The sequence below is a fragment of the Cyanistes caeruleus genome, chromosome 23 (assembly GCF_971803275.1).
Source record: "Cyanistes caeruleus chromosome 23, bCyaCae1.hap1.1, whole genome shotgun sequence".
In the NCBI taxonomy this organism is placed as follows: domain Eukaryota; kingdom Metazoa; phylum Chordata; class Aves; order Passeriformes; family Paridae; genus Cyanistes; species Cyanistes caeruleus.
Window position 1 is genome coordinate 4127345 of NC_141723.1, and position 26574 is coordinate 4153918.

The following is a 26574-nucleotide window of genomic DNA, read 5'->3' on the forward strand; positions in this document are numbered from 1 at the left end:
TCAGGAACACCTCAGCCCATCCCTGAGCCAGAGTGGCCCTGACAGATGGGGGGGAACTCACTCAACACTCAGCTGAAATGGAGAAAGACTTTCTTATTCTTTTATTGAGTTTACTGAGTGCAGTGAGCTCAGGGATGGGGATGATTTGAGAACCACAAACACCCTTCCTTTCCCTTTGCAATTTCTCCTCATGCTCTTCTGGTTCCCCTTGGCTCTGGATCTTCCATATTCTTCAGAATTAAGAATTAGCTTTGTTGATTTATTTAGAGATTAGTGCAGCCTGGGTTTATAAAGTTGGAGAAGGAGCCAAAAAAGCAGAATTTGCTCTTCATCAACTTGAATATCTCTTTCTTTGCTCTGATAAGCAGCTCAGCTACATCCAGGACAGCAGATATGGATACAACATAACAGTTAAGATATAATTTATATTCTTATTTTTTTAGAAAAATACAAAAAGCCCTGATTATTTGATAATTAAACTGTTTGGCAGTAATTTTGTGGTTTAAAATAGGGTAGAAATGTGTTTGTTTTTCCTTGGCCATGGTCTCAGCTCTGATCCTGGAGCTCTGCACTTGTTGCCAAGGGTTGGGATTGGAGCAGCTGGGATCTGGATGTGGTGGCACTGCAGTGTTCCTCCCCTGTGGCCTTAAAACAGCAATCTCAAAACAGAGATTTAGGAACCTGTCCTTAAAAATAACACAATGCTTCAGCTCAGAAGATGGCATGAATTGGAGGCAGTTAATTCCTATGGCTTTCAGAGTTTTTTACTCTTTGTTGATGCTGAGCTTAGTAAATCACCCCCTGGTTGAGTAAATCACCCCCTGGTTGTGCTTGGTGCCTTCTACATGTGTAGGAATAGAAATAAAAAGCCTTGGATAGTTACAGGAATAGAAATAAAAAGCCTTGGATGGTTATGGGATGGGTCCCAGGGACTGTGTGATCATTTTGCAGGTCACCTTCATTCCCTGGGGTGTTTTGTTCAGGCAGAGGTGGAAGGCTGGAGCTTTCCCTGTCCCAGCTCCTGGGTGTCTGTTCAGTCCTTCTGCCCTGTTGTTCTGTTTTAGTTTGGTTGGGAGCTCCTCCTGCTGAGCTCTTCTCCATCCACCGTGTCCTGGGCTGGCTGTAAACTGGAATTTGTCCCAGCCTCAGGTGCCCAAAGGGCTCAAAACTCTCAAGGTCAGTGGCTCAAAGTGGCACAAGAAACTCCTGCTGGACCCAGTGGCCACGGCAGAGCCCACTTGGACTTTTCTCCAGCAGCAAAAGTATCAGGGGGGATTTCAAGGACAAAAGTCACCAAAGTTCCCCTGCACACAGAGAGCCCAGGTGAAGGGAAAGACCCCTCTGTCCCTGGCAGCACCCACTTCCCACTTTGCTGCTCAGGTGCCTTCAGCTGCAGGAGGTGGAAAGAACAGAGAATACAAGCCCTGAAATGATATTTCCCTCTGTTTAAAAAGCAGGGAGAGGTTATCCATCCTGCTAGGCCCCCAAGTTGTCTCTATTTGCACATTTGAAGTGCCTTTATTTGCTGTTGGCTGTTATTTTGGGTCGGTGCTGCCTTTTCATATTTCCCCAGGGGTAATTTGTGGATAAATGGGAGGCACTGCAGCATCTGTGGGGACGAGCAGCTCCTGGATCCTGTTGGTGACACATTTGTGGCCCTGCCTGCTGCCACCTGAAGGGCTCTTTACCAGCACTCCTCGTGTGCTGGGCACGGGGAGGGGGGACTTGAGCCCACAATATTATGTCACAAAATAGAAAACACCCGACCCTACAGCAGCTGTAATGGCATAATAGGATAAGTGCGAGGGAGAAACAGCAGGGCATAATAGGTACTCAGCTGCCTCCGAGATGAGGCCTCTGTATTTACCTGGATAGAGGAAAGCAGGCCAGCATGGGGACAGTGACAGTGTAAGTGCTCCAGGAGGTGGCTGTGGGTGAAGGGAAAATGCAGCAATCCTGGGTGTTATGTAATAAATAATAACAATAATATCTGTGCTCGGGCCTGCTCGGCCTGAAAGGCTTCACCCGACTCCGAGTGCTGCTGGGGCCTCTTTGGTGTTGGATTTCTTAATTCCTTCTCTCCTCCTGGCTCTCTAAAAGCCTCTGCGTGGTTTTTTGGGCTTTATTGTGTCTGGAGGGGAGAGCAGCTTTCATCTGCCTTTCTCTAGGCAAAAAAGCCCTGGATTTCTTCTGCTTGTAGGGCAGAGGAATGGGGATGGATGAGCAAGGCTGGGAATGTCGGGGCCAGGCTGGAGCACCCATGGAAGGTGGCACTGCCCCATGACAGGTGGGATGAGATTTAAAGTCCTTTCCAACCCAAACCAGTCTGGGACAGGGAAACAGGAAATCAAACAGGGGAAATCCCAACATTGCCTTCCTTATCCACCCCACACAGCCCGGCTCCCACAGGAGGGATTTTGCTGCAGGTCGCAGAAATCTGGGCTTGGTGATGCTTTGGTGTTGAAGTGGAGAATCTCTCAGGCCACGACATGACTTTCTGGCACTCATAACCATTTTTTAAGCTGGGTTTTCTCTGCTGCTCTTTGATGTAGACTCAGCTTTGCTCGTGGCTTTGTGGCTTATCTACATCCCCAATTTCACTTTGCAATTCTTTGCTGACTTGGGTGAAGATCCTCCTGTTTAAGTGATGAGTCATTTTTACTTGGATGAAAATTTGCATTTTTTTTTTCCACAGGGGCACTTAGGAACAGGTTAAATGAACCATTTAGATGATTGAGAGGGAGATGCCAGGGGAAGTGGAAATGTGTGCTCTGCTATTTTGTTCCTCTTTGCTTCAGATTGCTTTTATTCATTTAATTCCTGAGATGGGGATTGCTGAGTAGTGCCTCCCTCTGCATTGCCTCCCTTTCCTGGATTTCTTGGGCTGAATTGGTTGGAATTCATTGATGGATTTGAAATGGTTGTTTTCCCTGTAGTGCTGTGCCATCGAACAGAAAAATCCATGTTATAATTCCAGGAATTGTCAAGATGGACTGAATGCTTGAACATGCACAGAAAGATGCACATAAGAGTCTTTAGGAATAAAAGATGTGGAGTTAAAAAGTAGAAAATGAAACATTAAAATATATATATTTGTGAATTTTCTCAGGTGGAGCCAATGGTTTTCAGGAGGAAGATCTAGTTAAAAAAAATTAACCCAAAAGTGTGAAGCATAATGAATTTTAGAAAGTTTCCAAGGGACAGGGGATCTTTCCATAGCTTCTGTGGGAAAAAAAGAATTGGGTTTTTTTTTTCATGATGTGCTGAAATACAGGTGGTCACACAAATTACAAAGGGACGAGCTGAGGGGCATAACCTGACTTTGAATCTGAAATAAGGAAGGGAGATTTTTTCTTATCCCAAATATCATCCCAAAAGATAATGCCAATTTGGAATGAGAGTTTGAAATAACTGAACCATTTTGAGTAGAGATGATTTGTAAAACCATTCCCAGGCCGAGTCTGTCCTGGAGGAAAAGAAGGACCTGTTGAAATATCACTTATTAGGAGTTTGCTGCTTTTCACTTGTAGCTAATTCTGAGTAAATGGTGTATTAATAATTGGGTTAAACCAATTCTTCCCATGGAAATGTAGGTTCTTGCCTGCCCTATTTACTGGGATATCAGGGGCTGTCCTATTTTCCAGGTGTTTTCCTCTCACAGGATGCATAAATCCTGCCTCACCAAAGGGAAACTGAGGCACGGAGGGGAGAGGTGGCCTGAAAAAGGATCCACAAAGCTTGAAGGAGGAGCATTCCAAATTTGAGGCTCGAATCCCTCGTGGCACAGCCATTTGTTCTTCCAGCACCCGGCTTATCCCTGGTTATTGATGGATAATTTGGGTGGTGGGGAGCGCACGCAGAGAAATGCACATTTAGGAGCTGGAATAGGCTGCGATGCCGATGGGGGCGTTTTGGGAAGTGGGGTTTGTTATTAAACATCCTCTCTGCGTGGGCACAGCGTGTGTGCTTCCCAAAACCCGGGCTCTCCTCGCTCCCCTCCCAATTTTGCGGCACCTAAAGAAATGCGGATCGCCCCCAGCCGTGCTCAGCCTGGCCAGCCCCGGGGGTTTCCATGGGGAGGAATGGCCTTTCCATCCCTCTGGCAGCGAGTTCGCAGGGATTTGCTCCATCGGGAGTTGATCCGCGGGGTTCTTTAGCATTATCGATGCCTGCGGAGCGATGGGGAGCGGGGCTTGCCTTGACCCTGGCACCTCGCCGGAGCAGCCCGGCCCGCCGTGTGCTGCTGCCTGCCTTTGTCCTTGCTCCCAGTCAATTCCTGGTGCGCTCAGCAGATGGCTTTTGTTCCTGACAAAGATTGCTCATCCGATTGTCCGGGGTTAGCGGGTGTGCCCCGTCCCGCCCCGGCTCCCCCTTCCCCGCCAGACTCTCCCCCTCCTTCCCCCAGTCTGGGAACACCAGAAGGAGCCCGCTTTGCTTTGGGTTTTGTTGTGGGTTTTTTTTGTTTTTTTTTTTATTTTATTTTATTTTTTATTCCTCCTCCTTCTCCCCAGGGGTCTGGCTGGATTATTTCTGAAGCTGGTTTCTTTCTTCTGTGAAAGTAAGCCAGGGAAAATAGATTTAATTTTTTTGGAGGGGTTTCTTGGGCAGCACCTTGGCTAAATCAGCATCAATCCCTCCTCGGTTTTGGTGTAAATCTGGCCCACAACATCTAAATAAATTGTGGTTTTTTGAAGGAGCATTTATTTATTTTTATTTCTTTTATTTGCTGTGTGGTAATGCATTGCATCAACCTGCCAGAAGGGGTGGGGGAAAAATTGAGGGACAATGACAAGGATTTGTATGTCAGCCTACAGGATTTGGGTGCCTGAATCTGCTGAATTCAGCATTCAAATCCAGAAAGACAAATCCCTCTAAACTGGGAATTGCACTCTTTTGTGCCCTTTAGGGCATTGGGGGATTTTGGAGGTGCAAGTGAGAATTTGGGGATGCTGGAAAAGCAGGGATCTGGCAGCTCCAGGGTGTCCTGGAATGTCAGAGTGAGGAAAATGGGTGTAGGGGCAGGTGCTGGGCAGCAGAGAGGGAAGGATGACTTGTGAGGCTGCAGCCTGGGGCAGGGAAAGCTGATCAATTCTTAATTGTCTCCTAATGGCTTCAGAGTTCAAGGTTTTCCCTTGAATTCCAAGATTTTGGCAGGATAATTTGAGACTTCTGCTCCTTGTGGGGTGCGTGAAATCCAGGCCAGTCCAGGACTCGGCTTCTCCCCCACTTGAGGAAGGACTGGGAAAGTTTCTGCCCTGTTCTGTGTGCTGTGTTGTTGTTTCTCTCTCCAGAATTAAGAAAAATAAGAATGGATGTGATTTCTGCACCAGCCCCCCCAGTCAGGCTGTTTGTCAGCGTTTTGCTGCTTTATTGGAACTTGTGGAACCCGAATCAGGTCCACAAGAGCTGCTCAGAGGCCCATTATTCTCCATTATTACTCCTTGTTGTTCCAGCATTTCTTTTTCTCAGGAACTAAACTTTTTTTCCTTTTTAATTTAGTGTGGTTTCACTTAAACCCACACTTTTCCTCCTAAAACCACTATAAATTACCCTGTTACCACCTTGCCTCACTGACTGCAGCTTTGTTCACATGGGATTCTTGGAGAGGAGGGGATTTATTTTTTTTCCCCCGTCACCAGTGGGAATTGGAATGGGGAAAGGGCAAATTTGAAATAATAAAAAAATCTGTTGAAGGAAAACTGCTTGTGGTGCTGAAGTCACCTTTTGGTCAGTCCTGTATGTGATCCCCCTCTTCTGGCTGTCTGCGGAATTGGATGCGGAGGGGAGTGGAGACTAGCACAGACAATGGGATTTGGGCGAATCCCATCATTTTCATTTTGCTGCTTGAAAGAGCTGCTGGGAATGAGGGAGCAGGACCTGAATTTGCTGTGTTTGGGACTCAGCCCGGTGTGAGACGTGCTCGGTGTGAGATGTCCCAGCTATATTTGACCTGACTCTATTTTTAGTGTCTCTTGCAGCTTGAGGGGGACTGGTTTGTGCCTGGGAGAGGTCAAGGCATGAAATGTGAAATGTGAAATGCTGGTTTGGTCCTGCTTTACGTTTTATTTGTCTGCATAAAAATCCTGGTGGGAAGGAGGCAGTTTTAGAGCCAATCCCAGCACACCCTCAGGAGGGGCTGTGTGAGGCAGGAGCAGCAAAATAAGCAAGAACAAAAATCCCATCAGGTGCTGTGGATAATTTGGAATGTGGGGTGAGGAATCAGGTTTGGAACCTCTGGGCTGGAATTATTGCAGTATTTTTCTGGGTGTAGGAATGGAGATTTTATTTCAAAGCAATTTCAAAGCCGTATTTATATCCATGTCCCAGCTCCATCTTCCAGAAACTGAGCCTGATCATAAAGGTCTTTAAGCACAAATGTGTTCCTGACTCATTGTCCAACATTTGCCATCTTGCTCCCTGGTATTCCCTTCCTTTTTGCAGCAGGAGCCACGCTGGAGTTCATAACCTCTGGCCAGATGTTTTAGAGGAGGCAGGAGAATATTCTGGGGAAGGTGTTAAATTACAAACTGGGGTTGGATGGAAGAGAGAACTAAAATCTCATCATTCCCTCCCTTCCCAGCTTAAGGAAGCAGCATTCCCTTACTGCTATCCATCCTTTCCAGGGAGAGCCATGAGCTGAAGTTTTCTCTCTTCTTTTGTCCTTCCTGGGCTCAATTTACTGCAGTTCCTGCTGCTAGAGATTGAATGTGGGTGCTGGACCCACATTCTGATATAATCAGAATATTCTGAGTATAAAACAAGCCAGGGAATCTTCCTGGAGTCCAGATTCTTCTGGAATAGGAAAGTGTCTGTTTATCAGGGCTTTAGGAAAGGCTGACCCTGAAGTGGGGATGGAAGGAGGCTGCTCCTGGCGCTCAGGGAGGTGTCAGACAGGAGTGGGTTTCACAGTTGTGCCAACTGGGGGAGACACGTTTTCCTTAATGCAATGGGAGATGAGTTTAGAGATGTGTGAGTGCCAAAGCATCCAGAGCACTGCAAGGTAACTTTGTCCCCTGTGCCCAACAAAAGTGTCCCCTTGGCCTTGGCTGGGAGGAATCAGCTCCAGGTTGATAAATGGTTTGGACTCAGGGTGATGAGATGATGTCATGAGCGTGTTTGAAATCACCTCACCCCTCTGCTCCTCCTTCCCCCTTCCCCTTTCCGTGCCCAGCAATCTAAATAACGAAATCTGGGCCAAATGGTGCCTCTGGGAGATGCCACCGTGCCAGGAGCACTCGTGTCACCCTCAGAGCTGGACCTGCTGCTCCTAAATCAGGCGCTCGACACCTTCTGGGGAAGCAGCGTGGGAAGGGGCGAGTGAAAAACCGCTGCAGCCCTGGGCTCTGCCCCGCAGATCCACCTCCCTTTCTGCTGGGAACTTTCCGAGGAGTAATAAATTCCCTCAGCTCTGCGCTGAATGCAGAATTGATCGGACTGCAGGAGCCAGGGGGGATCAATCGGGCGTCGGGAGCGCGCTGGAGGCGCGTCCACCGTGGGCACACGCGGCCCAGGGTGTGCCCTGAGCATCCATCTGTCCCCTGGCCCTGCTCCCTCCTCTGCCCTGGCCACTGGAAATGGATTTTTTTATGGAATCCGAAGGTGTGGTGTTAGGCAGATCAGAGCTGTCTGTCTCGTCTGGGCTCCTGTTGGAGGCTGGGGTGGGTGTTTGGGGTTGTTCATTAGTAAAAATTCACTGAAACTGCACTGAGGATGTTCTTCCTCTGCGTGAGGGAAAATTTCCTTTGTTTTCCCTACAAAACCCATCAGGTTCTGTTGCCCTGATGGAGAAATCAGAGCTGCATGTGTGCTGCTGGCGTTTTCCAGCCAGCCAAGAGCCACATCCCACCAAGGTGCTGAGCCATTCCCCAAAAAATGGGGCACCTGCAACACCCCCCATCCCACACGGAGACAATTCCAGCTTCCCAGGGAAGAAAAGAAAAGCAACAGATGCTGAGTCATCAGGCAGCACTTTTATAGCACCATGCTCACCCCAAAAAGCTGCAACTGGGTTGGATTTCCTTAACCTGGGAAGCAGGAGAGGATAGGAGGGCATGGAAAAAAAAATAAGGGGGGAGCAGATTTAAGGTGGTTTTGGTAACCTCTGTATGATTTCCAGCACTGCTTTGTTTTCAAGTGTATATATATATACATATATATTTCTTTTTGATTGTTTTTCTCTATTTTTTTATTCATTTTAATCTGTCTCAGTTGCTGCTTTTTGTTTTTCTCCCCTTTTTATATGTTTGCTGCAGTCTGTAGGCAGCTCCTCAGCCGTGGCACAATCATGTAAACTGCTCTGAAGTTAAAAGCAAAAAAGAGATTACACTGTCCTCCTCCTTTATTTCACGGATGTTCACAATACCTTGAAGAAACCAGCGAGTTTTTTTGGAAAGGATTCAACTTCCAGCCTGTGAAGGGGGCTCTTGGGCTTTCCAAGGGGCGAAGCTGCATCTTCCTTTTCTTATCCCAACCTTGCACCTCTGTTTTGAGATCATGACAAAGCCCCACAAACCCCTCTCCCCTCCCTGAAGAATCAATCAACCCCGACTAATACTTTAATGACTCCTTTTCCTACCAAGGAAACAAATTCAGGAGCACACACACACACACATGCATGAACAACAAAAAAAAATCTATTTTTTTTTTAAAAAAAAAGGGAGCTAGAGGCTGAGGAGGACCTCGTCTGGTCAATGAAAGAAAGAGACGGATGTCTGGTGCCATGGCAATGGAGCAGGGATTACTTTGCACTGGAAAATAGGTTCTTTTTTTTTTTTTCCTTTTTTTTTTCCTCTTTTTTTTTTTTCTATTCCAGTTTTTTTTTTTTTCTCAGGCAGCTAAGAGTTGTCACCGAGTCTGAGAGGCCCATTTAGAGGAAAACGAGCCTCTGAGGAGAATTGAATGCTTGCTTTCAGCGGCTGCTGCTTGAACAGTCTGCTTTGCTTTTCGGGCAAGGCAGGATGCAAACACCCAGATTTGTTTGGAGCACTTTCCCAATCCCTGTGTGTGTTGCATATGTGTGTGTAGAGAGCCATAAAAAATCCCAGCAAATGGGAGGAACATATATTAATAACAAAACTACATTTCAGTGCAAAAGCTCTTTATCCTGGCTATGATTCCATGAGAATTTCTCACTTGATTGTCTGATTTTTTGGGGGTGTGTTTAGCATTTTGTTGCCATTAGGCTGGATTTTGACCAAGATTAATTCATTCCACTGAATGCAAGTCGAGACATTTTGTGATAAAAGGTATTTTTTGGTGGAAAAGGCCAATTTGTGGAGATTCTTTACTGGGAGCATTTTCCTTCTGTGCTGCTTCCTCCCTGTCCCCAACTCAGAATGTTTCAGGGGTTGTTTGTTTGTTTGAATTTGGTTTTTTGTTTGTTTTTATTTGGTATTTTTGTTTGTTTTTTTAACAAGTCACAAAGTTTCAACCTGAAGAAAATATTTTGGTCAAGGCTCCATTTTGAAAATTCATTTTATTTAACAAAGAAATTTGTTATTTAACGAAGAAATTGCTCCCATTGGCCAGTGGAAGCAAACCAAAGTGATGCTATTTTCAACTGGGATTTCTTTAGCTGCCTTTTTGAATTTCTGAACTTTTAAAGTATTTTTTGGCTGTGTTTTTTTTCTTTTTTTGCTACCTCTTGGGGTGAAGGAAAGGCTTCTTGCCTGTCTGCCAGCCAAGAGATGAAGGTGTTCTCTGATCTGTGAATCATCCACCCACCAGGCTCCAGACAAGCAGATACCAAATAGATTATTTAAAGCAGGTAAAATGGAATAAAAGACCTTGGTGTGACTTTGCTGGCCTTGGCCAGGGAGTCCCAGGTGACAGCTGGGGTAGCTCTTGGTGAATTCCCCTCAATTTCCCACCCCAGAATGTTCCTTGCCCTCACACCTAGGGTAGATCAGGAGATAATTCCACTGCAAAATGGGATTTTTCTCTATCTTGCCCTTCCCCACATGGATTTGGGGTGAATTGGGTTGATTTCTCCCATTTTTAAGGACCAGGAAGTGCATTAATTTTGCAGTCTGGGTCATTTAAGCACACATTTCACTGACATCAACAGTGGCACAAGCTGCAAAACATTTATTGATGTTCTGAGGCGAGGTTGCTTTTTCCCATGGTAAAACTGCCTTGATCAATGAGCCAAAATATGTTTTTAAGATATGTTAATCTTGCTCTATATGTGCCCTGCCTTTTGCATGGCAGGGCCACATGAAAACCTTGAAATCCTGAAATTTTTTGTGCTCTCTGTCCTTTCTGGGCTGAGTCGATGCTCTGAGCTCTGTTGTTGTAAATGGAATGTGTCTCCTTTCTCCTGTCTGCAGTGAAAAATAGCTTCTCTCTTTGATCTTCCCCTCATTTGCTAAAAAGTAACCAAAAATAATCCCCCCCCCCCTTTTTTTTTATGCTGGGGGTAGGTGGTGAAATGTGCCAGGATTTAAAAAATAAAATAAATGTGACCCTCCTTTTCAGCGATTACGAACTGTGAAACAGAAAATCTCTGTCCAGGTAAAAAATTTGAGTTGTCATGGCAACAGCAGGATGGCTATTTATTTTTGGATTTCCATTTTCACTGATTTATTTAACACATTGACAATCCATTTATAATGAAGAGGAATTCAAGAGGGTTTTTGTTTCTGCCTGGGTTTATACCGAGCCAAGGTTGGGTTACTTTTCACCAGAGAAAATAAGCAAAGATAAAAGAGGTAAATAAAAAGGAAACCTTGTGGCTTCTGGGGGCTTTTCTTGTAGGCAAATACAGGCACACAGGAGAGTGAAGTCATGACTGACTTGTTTATTTTGTCTTTTAGTGCTGTAAAACAGAACAAAGCTTTGAGTGCAGGGCAGCTGCGAGGCACAGGAGCCACAGATGCTCACCTCCACCTGCCCTTACTGCCTGCCCAGGCTGCCAGGGAGAGGTCAGCAGAGCCTTTGCAAGTGATTCCTCCTCTCCATCTCCCGGCAGGAGCCAGGGAGAGCCCCCAGGGCAGGGATAAAATCCGTATTTCTCCTTTTGGTGGTGACCTCTGTGCTCTCAGGGCTCCCCCAGGCTCAGCTTTGCCTGCTCTCTGTACAACCCAGCCCTGCTCCAGGGCTTGGGAGGATCTGCTGGAGTTTGGGGAGCTCAGACACTCCTTCTTGTTGGCTTCTAAAATTATCTAACTGGTTTTGCCTCATTTTGGGGTGTTTGTGCCAAAACTGGCTGTGCTTTGTTCTGGGGAGGGGATGGTTTGCCAGGGCAGGCGTCCCTCAGCCAGGGGATGTGTCTGGAAGGTTTTGTGCCTGAAGATCTGAGCCATCCCTGCATCTAGCTCTGGATCCATAAAGTCAGAGGTGCCTGGGGATTTTCCTGCCTCCCAGCAGAGTGAGAGCACTTGGACAAAAGGGAAATGCAGCAAAACACCCAGAAAATCCCTGGAATTGAGGAATTCTTGTGCACCCTCCTCCCTGGAGATTCAGTTTGTGTGCGTGCCTTTGCCATCACATTTACCTGCCACAATTAAGCCAAAGCTTCAGCGCTTGGTGACTTGAAAACCTTGGAAAATCAGAAAGTTTGGGGCAGATTTTGCAGGAGGGAGAGGTGGAATCCAAGTGGAATAACCCAGGGAGAGCAAACACAGCAGATTCCTGCTGCAGAACCTGCCTGGGAGTGTGGAGAGGAAGGAATTCTCTGCTTGGGTTTTCTCCCAGCCCATGTCCCTGCAATTTATCTGCAGATTGGCTCCTCTCTGGGATTTGTTTCCTGGGATGGATTTGGGTGACTGAGATGGATGGCTTGAAAAGAACTCAGTGAAAATTATGATATGCTGGGGGAAATCTCCAATCATTTTCTCCCATCATTGCTGCTTGTGGCATCAATCCTGGCTGGTTTTCAGGACAGGAGGGCAGCACCTGACCAAAGTGCTGCACTTCTTGAGGCCAAACTGTTAATGTGTGAAACATGGGCTTGGTTTTGAACCAGGCAGTCCAGGAAAAGGTGAGGTTAGGAAGAAAATAAAATAAAATCAAGTGTTATTTCTGGCTGGGATCTTGAGGAGGAGGGAGGAGAGTGTCCATCAGCACTTCCCCCTTTTTCTCCTGGCGGAGTATCCAGCTTGCAAATTGTCTTTTGGGGGCTGGCAGTTGCGGGGGGGAAGGGTGGGAAAACCCAAGGAATCAACTTCCAGACATAAATACAATATGGACAAGTCATAAACATTATTAAAGCAAGTCTATCCCTGCAGGGCAGGTTTTTGCTCATAATGCTTTCCTGATTGCGCTTCCGCAGCGCCGGGGAAGTGAATAGCGGGCTGATTATCCACGGCCCGTGATCTACAGCAGCGGAAAACTGCTCCCTTTGTGTGCCAGGGGGGAACTTGGAATATTTACTGCCAGGGAACAGCCGTCCTGGGCCCTGCTGCACATCCACAGCAGCTCAAACTGGCACTGGGGGGTTTGGCTGGGCTCTCCTCGTGTCCCCCCTTAGCCCCAAATCTGCCCCTGTTTGGCAAAAAAATGGGCCCAGGTTTGGGGTCCCAGCCCAGGCTGAGCCACCAAAAACTTTGGGGAATGGGAGGGTCAGGGGATGGGAGCTGTTGCTGCAAAGGCAGGATATAGAGGAAAATAATAATATTCACCATCATCATCATCATCATCTCAATAATACTGAAAAAAGACTCTGCGATGTATCAATAGAATTGTCACTCATTTCTTTAAAAACCCCCGAAATTTGGGAGAAATCCAAATATTTTTATGTAATATTTTCTTCAACTCAGTTGTCCAGCTCATCTCTGGTATCCTGGAATATGCTGAGTTGCAACCCCAAGGATCAGAATTTTCACAGATTTTGTTCAATATTCCATGTACAACGTGGCACTGCTCACTGGGAGACTAGTAACAACAACAACAACAACAACAACAACAATAATAATTATATTAGTAATATTAGACTCTGTAATAATAATAATAATAATAATAATAATAATAATAATAATAATAATAATAATAATAATAATAGACTATGTGACATAATATAATTTTCACTAATTTCTTTTGTTTAAAAAAAAAAGAAATCTGAGAGAAATCCAAACCCTTTTACACAATTTTTCCTTGGAGCCTGTTGTCCACCTCATCTGAGGTATCCTGGAATATCCTGAGTTGGGAGGGACCCCCAGGGATCAGAATTGCCACTGACTTGTTCAATATTCTGAACTGCTCACAGGGAGAGTCCAAATCTGTGGTCAATAACCAGAAAAAAATCTGGCTTCATCCAAACCTTGGTGTTGGCAGAAATATCCCATAAAAGTCCCCTTGTGCTGGATCCAGTCAGAGCAGCAGAGTTTTTAAGCAGATGCTCAAGGTGCAGTCGTTTCATTATTCAATTATGACAGAATTCTCCCCAACAACTTAATGAACATTCATTTGTGATGTATTAAACCGTTTTTTCTGTTGAACATAAAGATCAGTGCTAGGAGCTATACATTCTGAGAGATAATTGCACCGTGTAATTCTGGTGCTTCAACAATTTATACTGAAATATTGATGGATATGTTCCAACATCCTTTTTTTTTAATTATTTTTTTTATTCTTTTTGCAAGCATATTTCATAATCTTTTAAATATCTCTCGCCTGAAAACTTTAATGTAAAGTACAAATCCTCTTATGTAAGAGAAGTTTAATGCTTCTGGATATTGCTAAGCAAACAAAAGCATTTCAGAGCCATTTCTGTTCTCAGAAATAAAAGAAATTGGTAACAGAAGGTATTGTAAATATGAATTTATGAGGAATATGCAATAGCAGAAGGGCATGACTAAGAAAAAGTTCAGGGTTTCTCTTTAATATCAGAAATACAAAATATCTTTTCTGATTTTTCATTAGCATAACGAAGAAAAAAAACCCCTTCCACTTTCAAATAGGAATTTATGCCAAGTGACATTTTGCATAATCTCCTTAGGAGAGGCCCTCTGGAGTTTTTCTGTATGTGGTTTCAGAGCACTGACCCAAGGCTTGAATCAAGAAATTGAGATGCAGTGGGGTTGTACAGAGCAGTGAGGAGCATCTCAGAGAAGGAACCTTGCTCAGGAATGGGTTGGAAGAGTTCATTCAAGAGGTTTGAGTGTCTGCTGTGAAAATCAAACTTCAATCAAGGAAATGATAGTCATTAATAAGTAGCCAGGATAAAGGATTTTGTTGTGAATTTATTTAAACTGTGCTGAAAACTCTTGGGTTTGCTCTAGGAGGAAAGTGTTGGAAGATTTCTGCGAGCTTTGCTTTACCCTCTGGGGATAATTGGCACAGAAAATTTGGGGGTTTACCTGTGACATGCTCTTGGTTCCTGGTGTGGGAACAAAACATAAACTGGAGAGAAAGACCTGTGAAATCCATAAAAACTCCTGGAATTTGTCAGTGTCCTGCTCAGGTGTGAACTCACAATGCAGTTTCTGTGTGTGGTGATCTGGGTTTGCTGCTACCCTGAGCACACCATGCCAGGATGGTTTTCTGGTTACCCTTTCCTATTTTTTTTCTCTTTTTTGGTGCATCTTTCCTGCACTTTTTCTCTGCCCCATCCCTGGGAATGTCCAAGGCCAGGCTGGCTGGAGCTCTGAGCACCCTGGGCTATGGGAGATGTCATCCTCCTGCTGAGGATTTAATTATGATGTGTCCGGACAAAATTTTGGAATCCTCCTGGTTGTCCCCAGTCGTGTCTTGGAATTCCTCTGGCCGGCAATGAGCCATGGATCAACTTTCTTCCCCTTCAGCTCCCTCTCCAAGCCCACAGGGCTGGGTGCTCTCCGTGAGAATGGTGACATTCCTCCACCAGGAGCTGCCCCCAGCCCTCACTCCGCATCACACAGGTGTCCAGTCAGATCCTAAAGAGTGCCAGGCCAGCTGCAGTGTCCCAATCCCAGCATCCTGAGCCCATTCTCCATGGCAGTGTCCCAGTCCCAGTGTCCTGAGCCCATTCTCCATGGGAATGTCCCAGTCCCAGCATCCTGAGCCCATTCTCCATTAGAGTGTCCCAGTCCCAGTGTCCTGAGCCCATTCTCCATGGGAATGTCCCAGTCCCAGCATCCTGAGCCCATTCTCCACCGGAGCTGCTGGGTATTGCTGCAGCCTGGTCCTGGCAGCAGAGATGTTGCCCAGGCAGTGCCCACCCAGGGCTCTTCTCCTTGGGCTGGGTGCCATCCTTTCTGGGCAGGGGCACAGATCATGTCCTGAGCTGTGCCAGACACGCTGGTTGTGCCTCGTTTCTTCACGTCAGCCTGGCTGAACAAGAAAAGGAGCTCTCTCTGTATATTTATATCCATCCCAGGGGTGTTCATGGATAATCTGACACCTTGGGGTGCTCCTGGGGGATGCTAGCGAGGCACCCAGCGCAGCACAACGTGTTTTGGCAACCAGGAAAGGGTGGCAAACCCCATGCCCGCCTTTCCTCCTGCAAGCCTTCGTGTTTCTTTTTTGGCACATCCCCGCAAAGAGGAACAAGATGCAAAATCCTGCCAAAGCTTCTTGTGGAATAGATGACATTTATATTGTTATGCAGTTTGCTGATCTAAACATACCATTGCCTTGCCTTGATAGCCCAGGGCAAGTGCTAATCAGCTTGTTTGGTGGGCACCCTGCCATCTGAAAGGGGGGACACAAATAGAGACAGTTTGTGCATCATCCACCAGCCTTGCAGGAACACGATTCCCAGCTGAGAGCATGGAAATGTGTCTGTCTCCTGAGCGTGTGCATGTTGGCATGGAAAAGAGAAGTGACAGCGTTAAATAGGATGTTTTTGGAATAAATCAGGGTTGTATTTCGTAGCTGCTGCGAGCTGGCTTTCGCTTTGTGAGGTGGAAAGGGTGGGAGCTCTGGGGGTCACCAAATTTGATCAGCTGAACTGAGACCCCGTGGGACTGCTCTGTGTGAGGAGCTTTGCTTCTCTCTTCATCCTCTGGGGCGTCACCAAAAGGTGTTTGGTCTAACAGGTAAGAGGGAACATGGGAAATTTGGGTTCCTGTATTTTCTTCTGGGCAGTTTCCCCTCTCTGTGCTCCTGGCACCACCTGTGTGTGTCCCAGGACCTGGATTTCACTGGTGTTTCAGGATTTAGGACTTGGATCAGGGAACAGTGAAGGGTGTTCACTCTGGATTGCTGTGATGGATGGATGGATGATGGATAGATGATGGATGATGGATGATGGATGATGGATGGATGGATGGATGGATGGATGGATGGATGGATGGATGATGGATGGATGGATGGATGATGGATGGATGATGGATGGATGGATGGATGGATGGATGGATGATGGATGGATGGATGGATGGATGGATGATGGATGGATGGATGGATGATGGATGGATGGATGGATGGATGGATGGATGATGGATGGATGGATGGATGGATGGATGGATGGATGATGGATGGATGGATGGATGATGGATGGATGGATGATGGATGATGGATGGATGATGGATGGATGGATGGATGGATGGATGATGGATGGATGATGGATGGATGGATGGATGGATGGATGATGGATGGATGGATGGATGATGGATGGATGGATGGATGGATGGATGATGGATGGATGGATGGATAGATGGATGATGGATGGATGGATGGATGGATGGATGATGGATGGATGGATGGATGATGGATGGATGGATGGATGGATGGATGGATGGATGATGGATGGATGGATGGATGATGGATGATGGATGGATGGATGATGGATGGATGGATGGATGGATGGATGGATGATGGATGGATGGATGGATGGATGATGGATGGATGGATGGAAGGATGGATGGATGGATGGATGGATGGATGGATGGATGGATGGATGATGGATGATGGATGGATGGATGGATGGATGATGGATGGATGATGGATGGATGGATGATGGATGGATGGATGGATGGATGGATGGATGATGGATGATGGATGGATGGATGGATGGATGGATGGATGGATGGATGATGGATGGATGATGGATACAACTCTTTGACAAAGGCATCCATGGAGAACAAGGAGAAGGGGCTGTATTTTGTGCTCCTGTGGCTCAGGAGCAGAGTGGGCAGGATGTTGTGGTGGTGTCACCTGTGGGTGACCTGATTGAATAAAGCTGCCTTCAGGAAAACGCCCTGCTGTCACTCCAGGAGAAATTCTGGTTGGATTTAAGGAGAGGAGGAGCCCCAGAGCTGGGAGGGTGGTGCAGCTCAGTGAGGCTGTGGCATCTCCAATCCTAAAGATCTTCAGAGCTCGTGTGGACACCAGCAGATTCCATTTTTAATTCAGCCACGATTTGAGTGATGGTTCAGGTGACTTCCAGCCATCTTTTACACCCCCTGCACTTTTCTTCTACAATCCTCTGTGGCTCTCCTGAGATTCTCTGGATTTGCAGTCAGGTGAGGATGAGCCTCTCCATCCTCATCCTCACTTCCAGCAGCACCTGAAGTGCCCTCAGTGCCATTTCCCACCCTTTTTTGGCTGTTTGAAGCACATCCCTCCCCTGTTTCTGTGCACCCCTTTCCTGTTTGCTTGTTTATCCCTCAGAGTGGATTTTTAGGGCTGCGTTTTAGGGAAAACTCGACCTGTGGGTGTTCCACAGAAACAATTACCTTTCAAAACCCCTGAAGATGGGCTGAAAGTGGATACTTGTATGAAATAAAGCAGGAATTTGGGTGTACAAATACAACTTGAGTTCTTTCTGGTAATCTGGCCCTCATCCCAGCCTTTTTGAAGGATAATCATCGTTCCAAGAGAGGTTTTCATGGACTATAGCATACACTTTATATTTCACTGTGTAATGGAACCTTCCCTACACTCAAGGAAAACAATTTACAGAGCTAATTGCTGAACTCTGCAGATATAATCCTTTAAATGGGTTCTGTTAGATAAGAGTTTATGTTAAAAAAGAAGAAATGTTCTAGAGGAAAATTATTGTTTAGGGAACATTGATTTGCATGAATTAATGTTTTCACTTCAGCTGAGAGTTAAAAATGGATACTTAAGCTAAGCCCCATTTCAGTGTAACATCAATGCTTCATTAGTTCTGGTGTGAGCTGAAATCCATTGTTTGTTTGCTTTTTTTGAGCTGGCACGGGATCAAACTGTCCCAAAGATTTCATTTTCTGAATTAAACAACAACCAAAAAAAATTAAAAAATAAAGCCCTGCATGGACTCAGAGAGGGGAGGATGGCTCAGAGTTCTCTTTGTTACTCACTGCTTGAGTTTAGACAATGCTCTCCACCCTCCTGTCTCAGCCTACTTATCAGGGAAATTAGGGGTGGTGTTAATGATCTCACCTGACACGGTTGTGGCAGCAATGAGCTGATGAATATTTGCACAGTACAATATTTGTACAGAGGTGCTGCATCACTTGTGCTGCAGGAGCAGCCATCTGTCACATCCCTCACCTTTAAAGTCTGCCAGGAGCATTTGGGGCTGGGGCAGCTTTTACAGAAATTGGGGTTTTTGGTTGCTGCTTTTATGGCTTAATTCAGAATTTAGCCCAGGTCTGAACCTGCTGCCAGTGCTTTATAGTCCCTAAAATCTGGGTTATGGCACAAAGTGAGAGGTTCAGAACTGTTTGGGAGGTGTTAATAACGAACTAGACACAATATTTAATTTAATTTCATTTAATTTCAATCCCTTTTCTCCCATGTAGCCGAGTGCTGGCGGCAGATTGAGAGAGAAGGAATAAACCCCAGCATTTTAAAGCCACCCCGTGGAACAGAGGGTATGTAGATTTATTTTCCATGTCTTTCTTTAATTATCCTGCAATTTCTGTGTTATGCTTACCCCAGTTATATTCAGAGGAAGGTTTCAGAATCAGGGATATCCAAAGAGGAAGAAATTAAGGGAAATATTCACATTGAGGCCACTCCCAGCACGTGACCAGAGCTGTGCTCTCCATCACTCAGCAGCAGAGAAAAATCTGGAGATCATTTCTAATTCCACCATGAATTCCCTTCTTTTCCAGGGTCTGCCAGTGCTGGTGAAGTCTCTTTTGAGAAGCACACAGAAAATCTGCCGTCCCAAATCCAGCTGCTCCTTCCCCCTGGCCAGCAGCCTGAGGAGGAGCTGTTTACAGGTGAGATGTTCCATCCTGTCACCTGGAGGGATGAGCCTTTTTTCCTTGTGCCAGTTGGGAATTGCACGGATAATTGAGAGCTCAGGAAGATGCTAAACTCGGATTTATTTGTATATTTGTGCTGTGATGTATCACACAGACCCGTTGCTGCCACACGTTTTTAACTTGAAATTAAGGGGTTGGAAAAGGGTGAGCTTTAAGGACTCTTCCAACTCAAATAACTCCATGATTCTCTGAAATTCCTGGGTGCAAAAACACATGCTAAGTGGAAAACAGCCTTGACTCTCACTGAGATTATTTTATTTTATTTGACACCCACCGTGCTGCTCGGAAAACTGGATTTTTATTTGAAATCCCTAATTAAGGATGGGAATTTCATGTCAGGCAGATGCTGTCACTTTCTCCCAGCCCTTCCAGCAAAAATCCACGTGCATTTTGGTGCCTTGGGCTCTGAGATTGGAGGATGGCTTTGAGAAGCATCTCCCTCCTGGGACCTGATGATGCAGGGGGCCAAGTTTAATCCCAAAGTTACAGCACAGGAAGAACCCCCTGAAAACACCAGGAATTGCCACAGGATTTGTGGCAGTAAACACAGTTTGGGACAGTCTGGCTATTTGCTTTAATCCCCTCTGGTTCTATTTTGAATTTGCTGTCTTCCTACTTGCTAAAGCACTTTCCTTTTTCACCCTGTTTCCCTGTGGCAGGAGGAGGAGGAGGAGGAGGAGGAGGAGGGATATTTTGGAAGCTGGAAAAGGGCCACCATTTCCTGCAGGGTTTCTGAACCGAGCACTGCCACCCTCAAACTCTGAACCACTCTAGGGTTCCCCACAGAGCTTCCCCATCTTCCTACCAGGCAGGGCAGGACCCAGGGGAAAGGATTCAGGTTCCTGAAGGTTTGAGAAGATGAGGGAGTTGGGATTTAGGGGCTCCTGGTCCTTTAGGCTCAGCAGGAGGGGTTCAGGGAGCCCAAATATTGCCAAATACTGCAAAAAAATAAGAAGTGCAAGCCCATCCTTGAGCTGGATGAAGCACTGAACAACCCAGGACTGTGGAATGTGTCCCTGTCCATGGAACTGGATGAGCTTTAGGGTCTCCTCCAACTCATTCTGGGAATTCTATGATACCTGATTTATTTTTTAATTATTTTTTGTGTCCTCCCAGCATAATGAAATATGCCCAGGGTCTTGCTGCCACAAGTTTTGGTGTGGTTCAGCAGCAAATCCTGGGGAGAAAAATCTCCAAACCTGTCACAGAGCAAAGCCTCTCTTACGGAGGAGGAAACAAATCTCGCTTCTACCTATTTTTTTTTTTTTCCCTTTTCCCTCGAGCTGAAATTTGGGCAAGTCATTTCACATCAGGTGGTGAGGCTTGGAATGAGCAGGAAAAAAAACAAAACCCTCTGGTGTTTGCTCATTTCTTAGGTGCACCACAGTGCCCACAGCTCCTCTCACCACTCCCAGAGAAAGTTTGTGCGAGTCCTAAAATAATTCCATGCCTCTGGCCCACCGACATCCCCATTTGGTCAGCCTTTTATAGAGTAATTACTGTTTGACAAGGCACCACAGCTGGGGCTGGGCTTATTTTGGGTCAGGAGATATAAAAAGCTGTTTGGGGAAAAAAAAACCACAACAAAATAAATAAGATGCCTGTGTTTGTTGATCTGTCATCCTAAAGAAATGGGTGCAGGGAGTTGTTAATTTGCTTATTCTTTTGGATTTGTTTTGCTTTAAGGGTTGTTTGTGAGAGAATTGGTTTGGTACTAAGGGTATCTAGCCTGGCTAATTCAGATATGTCACTAATTACCAAAATTCTAATTATTCTGAGGTGTTGTGGTGATATTGGGACAGCTTTGTGGGGTGGCACAAACCCAGGGAAAGGGGTCAAGGCTTAACCATGGGAATTTTATTTTCCTGAAGAGGTGATGGGTGGGAAGAAGCACCTTGAGGGAAAGGTCTGTCCTCCAAATCCTTGGATTTCTGAGCAGGCAGCTCATTCCCACAGCTCTACGTGGTGTCAGGAGCATTTTTCCGAGTCCAACATCAAAGTCCCTTCTAATTTTAATACCTTTGAAATGCACATGGATATTTATACGCCTGGATTTTATATTCTGCTCACATCTGGATGTACAGGAGTGCAGCCAGAGAAAGGGAAAACAGGACCTTGCACAAACACGTGTCACTTCTTGTCTGCCCCCAAAATACAGGTGCCTGTGTGGGAAACAAGCTGTGAAGCTGTTTATGGGACCAGAGCTCAGGAAGTTGGGATATTATATCCCCTTTTACAGTTTCCCATGCTGGGCTGCTTGTTTCACCTCCAAAATTAGGCATCCCACTCGATTTTGCAGAAGATCCCAATATTTTTAGTCATCCTAGGAAAGAATGTTGTCCACTGGGATGGAGCAAGTGGCTGTGGATCAGGAATCAGGGGTTTGGTTGTCTTTTTCCTGCTGTTTTTATGGCCTGGGACAATCCTTAGCACTCTGCTGTGCCTCTGTTTAACAGCAAAGTGGGATTGTAACGCCGAGTTACCTTGCCCTGAACTATTTCAAGATGAAATTGAAGTTTGGAGAGCTTTTGGCATCAGAGGAACAGATCAGAGCAGTTATGAGAGCTATTCCTGTGGTTTGGCTTTATTAAAGATCCCAGCTTCTGGAGGAATTGTATCCATGGAATGGGGCTGGGAAGCAAACCAGGAGCAGAGAGGCAGGGATCAAATCCCTTCACAGGCAGTTATACAACAAAGCAAGGAGGGCTCCAGCCTTGGCTTGATTTTTCCTGTCAAAAATTCCAAAATGCACATGGAAAACCATTTCTTCGAACAAAAAAGACAAGACAGCTGATACTTCAACGGCTTTTGAGGCAAGGAAGATCTAAAAAGGGATGCAGTGGGGATTTTATCTTTTGAACTGGGAATCTGAAAGCAGAAGGGATCTGGGAACAGTCCTTGGCTCGGGAATGGCTCTCAGGTTTCTTGGCTCCTTGTTCTCCATCAGCTGTGCCAGGCAGGTGGGGAGTGGAATCCTACAATCCTGGGCTAGAGGCAGCTCCATCCTGGTAAGGGAAACAGAGCCATGGGCACGATTTTCCGTCTGCTGGGTTGGAGTTTCCTGTCAGGTATCCATCAGAGAGGATGGATATTGGCAAATCCATCATATTATTCCTCACATTTCATATTTCTCTTCTTGCTGTTACTCCAGGTGCTCCATCCCAGATCTGACTTCTTCTGGATCTTTCCATATTCCTGGTAAGAATCTGATTATTTTTTCCAACTACAGCAAATCTAACATGTCCATGTTTACATGTTCCTGTAGGAAGTAACAGGAAGGAGAAAAATTTGTAGCCAGGCTGTCAGAAATGGAAACTTTTCCATCCTAAAATTACTCTGAGAGCTTTCATTTTATTTAAAAGACTTTTATTGATCAAAAAAGCTTCTCTCTGAGGCTCTGTCTTGAGTAGCTACAACAGGTTTAACTCATGGTAGAAGTTCTTATTCGAGTTCATTTTATCATCCTGGATTTTGCTTAATTTCATGCTCCTCTTAAAGGTAACAGGGAAAGCCTCACATGGTGCAGAGACAGAAAAATAAGTGTAGCTTTCCTTCCAGCCCATTAATTCTCTTCCACGGAGCTCTGCACCACTCTGAGCACACAACTGGGAGGGATCACAGCTCCAAACCAGAGCAGGTTTGTTTCCAGGCTGGGTTTAGCGCATTTGTCCGAAGTTCGTGGCTGGTTTTGGGAGCTCAGAACATTCTTGGTGCTCTGCCTCAGGATGAAACTTAGATCACAGGAGCTGCACAGAGATCCCAAACAATATTTGAAGCTGTTTAAGTAAGTGTAGACCTAATTCAGGGTTCTTTGCCGAGTGAGGCCAAGCAGGGATTTGAACCTGATTTTTATGGACGCTCTTTTCTTCTCTCTCTCCTCCTTTCAACTCCAAGTTCCATCTTATATTAAAGAAACCATCCCTGGGGATTTCATAAAAATGTTTCATTCAGGTCAGACAATTTTTTTTTAACTGACCTGGTGTTTTGTGTCCAGCCACCCCCACCCCTGAAACAAATAAATAGGTTTAGCAGTGGAAATTTCCTGAGGAAATTTTTCTGTCTTGATCAACAGTTTGTGTTATTTTACAGCAGTACGGGTAGAACTCTGCCTAACTGTGTAATACAAAGGACAGAGAGCAAGGGGAATGTCCAGGATGGGAAAATCTGGTATTCAGGGGACAGTGTCCATCTAATGGATGGCTCTGCTGGGTTCATTGACCTCTTGCTGTCCTGGACAGAAAAGGAAATTCCAGTTTTTCTTCCTTAGTCCGGATGCTGACTCACCTGAGTGGGGAAAGAAAACAGCCACAGGGCTGGAGTTTCACTGGTGTCCCAGTGTGCCTGGGGACGGCTTGGCTTTGCTTTTTGAGTCACTCAGCCCTCTCTTGGTGCCCCAGGTCTCTGTCACCCCTGAGTAAGTTCTTTCTCCCCGTTTGTTCCAAAGCCAGGAGCAATATTTGGGTGTTTGGTGTTGGTGTTCCATTGATGCCCAGTGTCAATTCCAGCCTGTTTTGGTGGGAGCTGCAAACCTGTCCCAACTCCTCTGTCCCTTCCCTGTGCCTGCTCCCAAATCCTGGCCTGCTCTGGGATGAGTTGTCCCAGTGCTGCTGTGCTTCACTGCCCACCACCAGCATTTCACTGGATGAAGGAGCCACTGGTCCCGAATTTCTGCTGTGCCCAAGCAGCACTGACAGTCACCAGCCATCCTGGTCCAGCCAGGGAGGCTGTCCCTGGCTTTGGGGTGTTTTCCCACACTCTCTGCCTGCCCCAGAAGGCTTCCAGGTCCCTTCAGACCAAGAAACTTCCTAAAATCTCACTGGAGAGGGCATCACTTACGCAGCTGTGATAGTTTATATTTTTTTAAGGATACTTTCCGTGATTTCCAGCAGACACCAGTTCAGCCAGGCTGCTGGGAAGAAGCTGGCTCTGATCAGTGCCCAGGCAGGATCTGATGGTCCTTGAGCCCTGCAGGCTGTGGCACTGCAGGTACCAACCTGCCACCCGTCCTGGCCTCCGTGGGCACGGCTCCTTCCCTGCTGGGAGCACGGAGACACAGGCAGACAGGGCTGGAATGCAAATGCTGCCCTGCACAGCCCCGTTCCCTCTCACAAACTATTGATTCCGTGTCTGGCTGGCTCTCCCCTGGTAATAGGCCATAGGCAGAAGGCAGCAGGGTGAGGAGGAGGAGGAGGAGGAGGAGGAGGAAAACCTGTCACGATCGTTCGATGCGGCTGCAGAGCCAATGGGAGGAGAAAGCCGTGGATTGGGCTCGGGGAGAGCAGGGCTGGGGGGGCTGTCTTAGCAACAGCAGAGAGCAGCTCTGCCCCCTCCCAGCCTGCAAGCAGGCTGGAAAGTTCCTGATGATGTCCCTTAATGTATTTGTCTCGCTCATGCCAAGTTTGTACGTGATCTGGGTGACTTTGCCGCTTCATCCCTCTTCCCTGTGGCCCTCTGGAAAGGCTAGAAGGGAATCTTTTCTTTATCTCTCCTGCTAAAACCAACAAGTGAGCTCAAGGTAAAGAGATCAGCTGCTGGATTCGGTGCTGTGCGAGCCCTGAGAACAAAAGGGAGTTTCGTATTCTCTCTTTGTGGTTGGTGTCTTCCTCTTGACGCCTTTCCAGGGCTGTCTGGTGCCCAAACAGCCACTTTTGTGCCAGTGGGAGCTGGACACCTGGACTGTGTTCCCATCTCTGCTAAAGAGTCCTTACATGAAGCCAGGTGAATCCCTGCCCTTCACAATCCAGGTCACTTTGGTCTTTCTCAGTTAAACCCTCCCCGTGACCTGTGGGCTGAGAAAAGCCCATCCTGCCTTGCCCCTTCTCTGCCTTACAGCAGGAATTGCTCTTTCTGTCTCTCTGCCTCTCTCCTGCTCAATCTATCACTGCTTTAAAAAGGAAAATGGCAGCTGAATTTGTCCAAACCTCGGGAACATTTATTGGAGACGAGCTCTGGCACTTCCAGCACGGTGACCTTCGCTGTCCTCCCCTCACCTGCTGCCTCCAGCTCAGCATCCCCAGGTTTCTCCCAGGATTTGCAGGCTGGCTTTGGTGAGCCCTGCATCTGTGCAGACGGCGGGGACAATAATAGCAGCACCGTCGGGACCGATGGCTATCGGCCTTCGCAGGGTGGCCAATAATGTCTGGGTCAGGGAGCCTTTCACTGCAGTGTCAGGGAATTTAGTCAGCTGTCATCGCTTCTTAATTAAAAATAGCCGAGACTCACTTACATTCCTGTGCTGTGTGCTGGCTCATTTGTCATCTTGTCCTCTGCTCTGCAGCAAAGACCCTGAACACCTTCAGGAGCAGGCAGAGGGGGAAATTCCTGCGGCAGGTAAGGGGAGCAGGGAGCAGAAAATCTGTGCCAAAAGCTGCTCCTTGGGTCAGGAACTGAGCAGGGTTCAAAGGGAACGGAAATCTATTTATTTTAAATTTATTTATATGTATAAAGCAATTTTATATTTATTTATTTGTATATATAAACTCCCACTGGAGTGTCAGGAATAAATCGAACTGTCCTGAGGCTACAGAAAACTTTCCTCGTGGACAAAACAAGCTCCATTTTTCCATCTTGAATTTTCAGCATCTTCCTCTGGCCCAATGCTCCCAAAAACCAATTTTTTACAGTCTGAGCAAGGCAGACCTTTCCTAGGTACCTAAGTGATTGGATTCTTAATTCCATGCTAAATGGAATTTAGTGCTATCTGTGATTGCTATCACCTTCCAGTAAGTTTCACTAATTTATTTGGGATATTCCTGAGGGGACAGCGAGCTGGGAGGTTACCCAGAGGTTCAGGAGCTGCAGAGGGAAAGAAACAGCAGCCTGTGATATCATTACTGGAGGAAAATGTATCCCACTCCCCCTGCCAGAAAAAAAAAGGATTTACTGCGATTCTCACTAATGCTCAGAGCCAAAGGACAGTTTTGGCATGGTGAGGACTTTTTCTGGCTTCCTTTTTCCACGTAAATCAGAGGTGGAAGGGCACGAGGCTGCCTGACTTCCTGAACTGGAAGTTGCATCCGGATTAGCATATTTAATTGCTGGGGATTGGCCTAATTTCCATGAATTTCACTAATCCATTTTGGAACCTGGTTATGCATTCAGTCTCCACGGCCTAGTGATGAATCCCAGCATTTGAAATGAAATATTGTTGGGAAAGCCCATCCAGGATGTCCTGTACAGCACCATGGACCTGCCAGGGAGGGAAGGGCTGGCTCCTGCCTGGGTTTTGGGTGTGCTCACCCCAGACTGGGATAACTCCTCTGAAACCACCCGAGAAGGGAGGCAGGACCAAACCTCCCAGGCTTCAGCACCCAGTGACCAACTGGGACCAGTCTGAGCTCCCACTCCCACTAAAAGGGAATTTTTCCTGGCCATGCAGTGATCGCCCTCAGGAATGTGCTCCTGCTGACTTGACTGAAGATCCAGAGACACTTACGGATGTTCTAAAACCAGTTTTATT

At 46.4% G+C, this 26574-nt stretch overlaps 1 protein-coding gene across 2 annotated transcripts in view; it reads left to right on the forward strand.

Annotated features, from left to right (window-relative positions):
• Positions 1–26574, forward strand: part of LOC111939319 (uncharacterized) — a 143051-nt gene that overhangs the window by 41131 nt on the left and 75346 nt on the right. Inside the window, exons 1-4 of one of the 2 annotated variants that reach the window (XR_015278844.1) lie at positions 1782–1908; positions 18645–18716; positions 18960–19070; positions 22267–22313. The gene's annotated coding sequence lies outside the window, so the exon portion shown is untranslated. Of the gene's footprint in view, positions 1–1781; positions 1909–18644; positions 18717–18959; positions 19071–22266; positions 22314–26574 lie in introns of those variants that run through there. The other variant, XM_086861031.1, reaches the window with a different exon arrangement.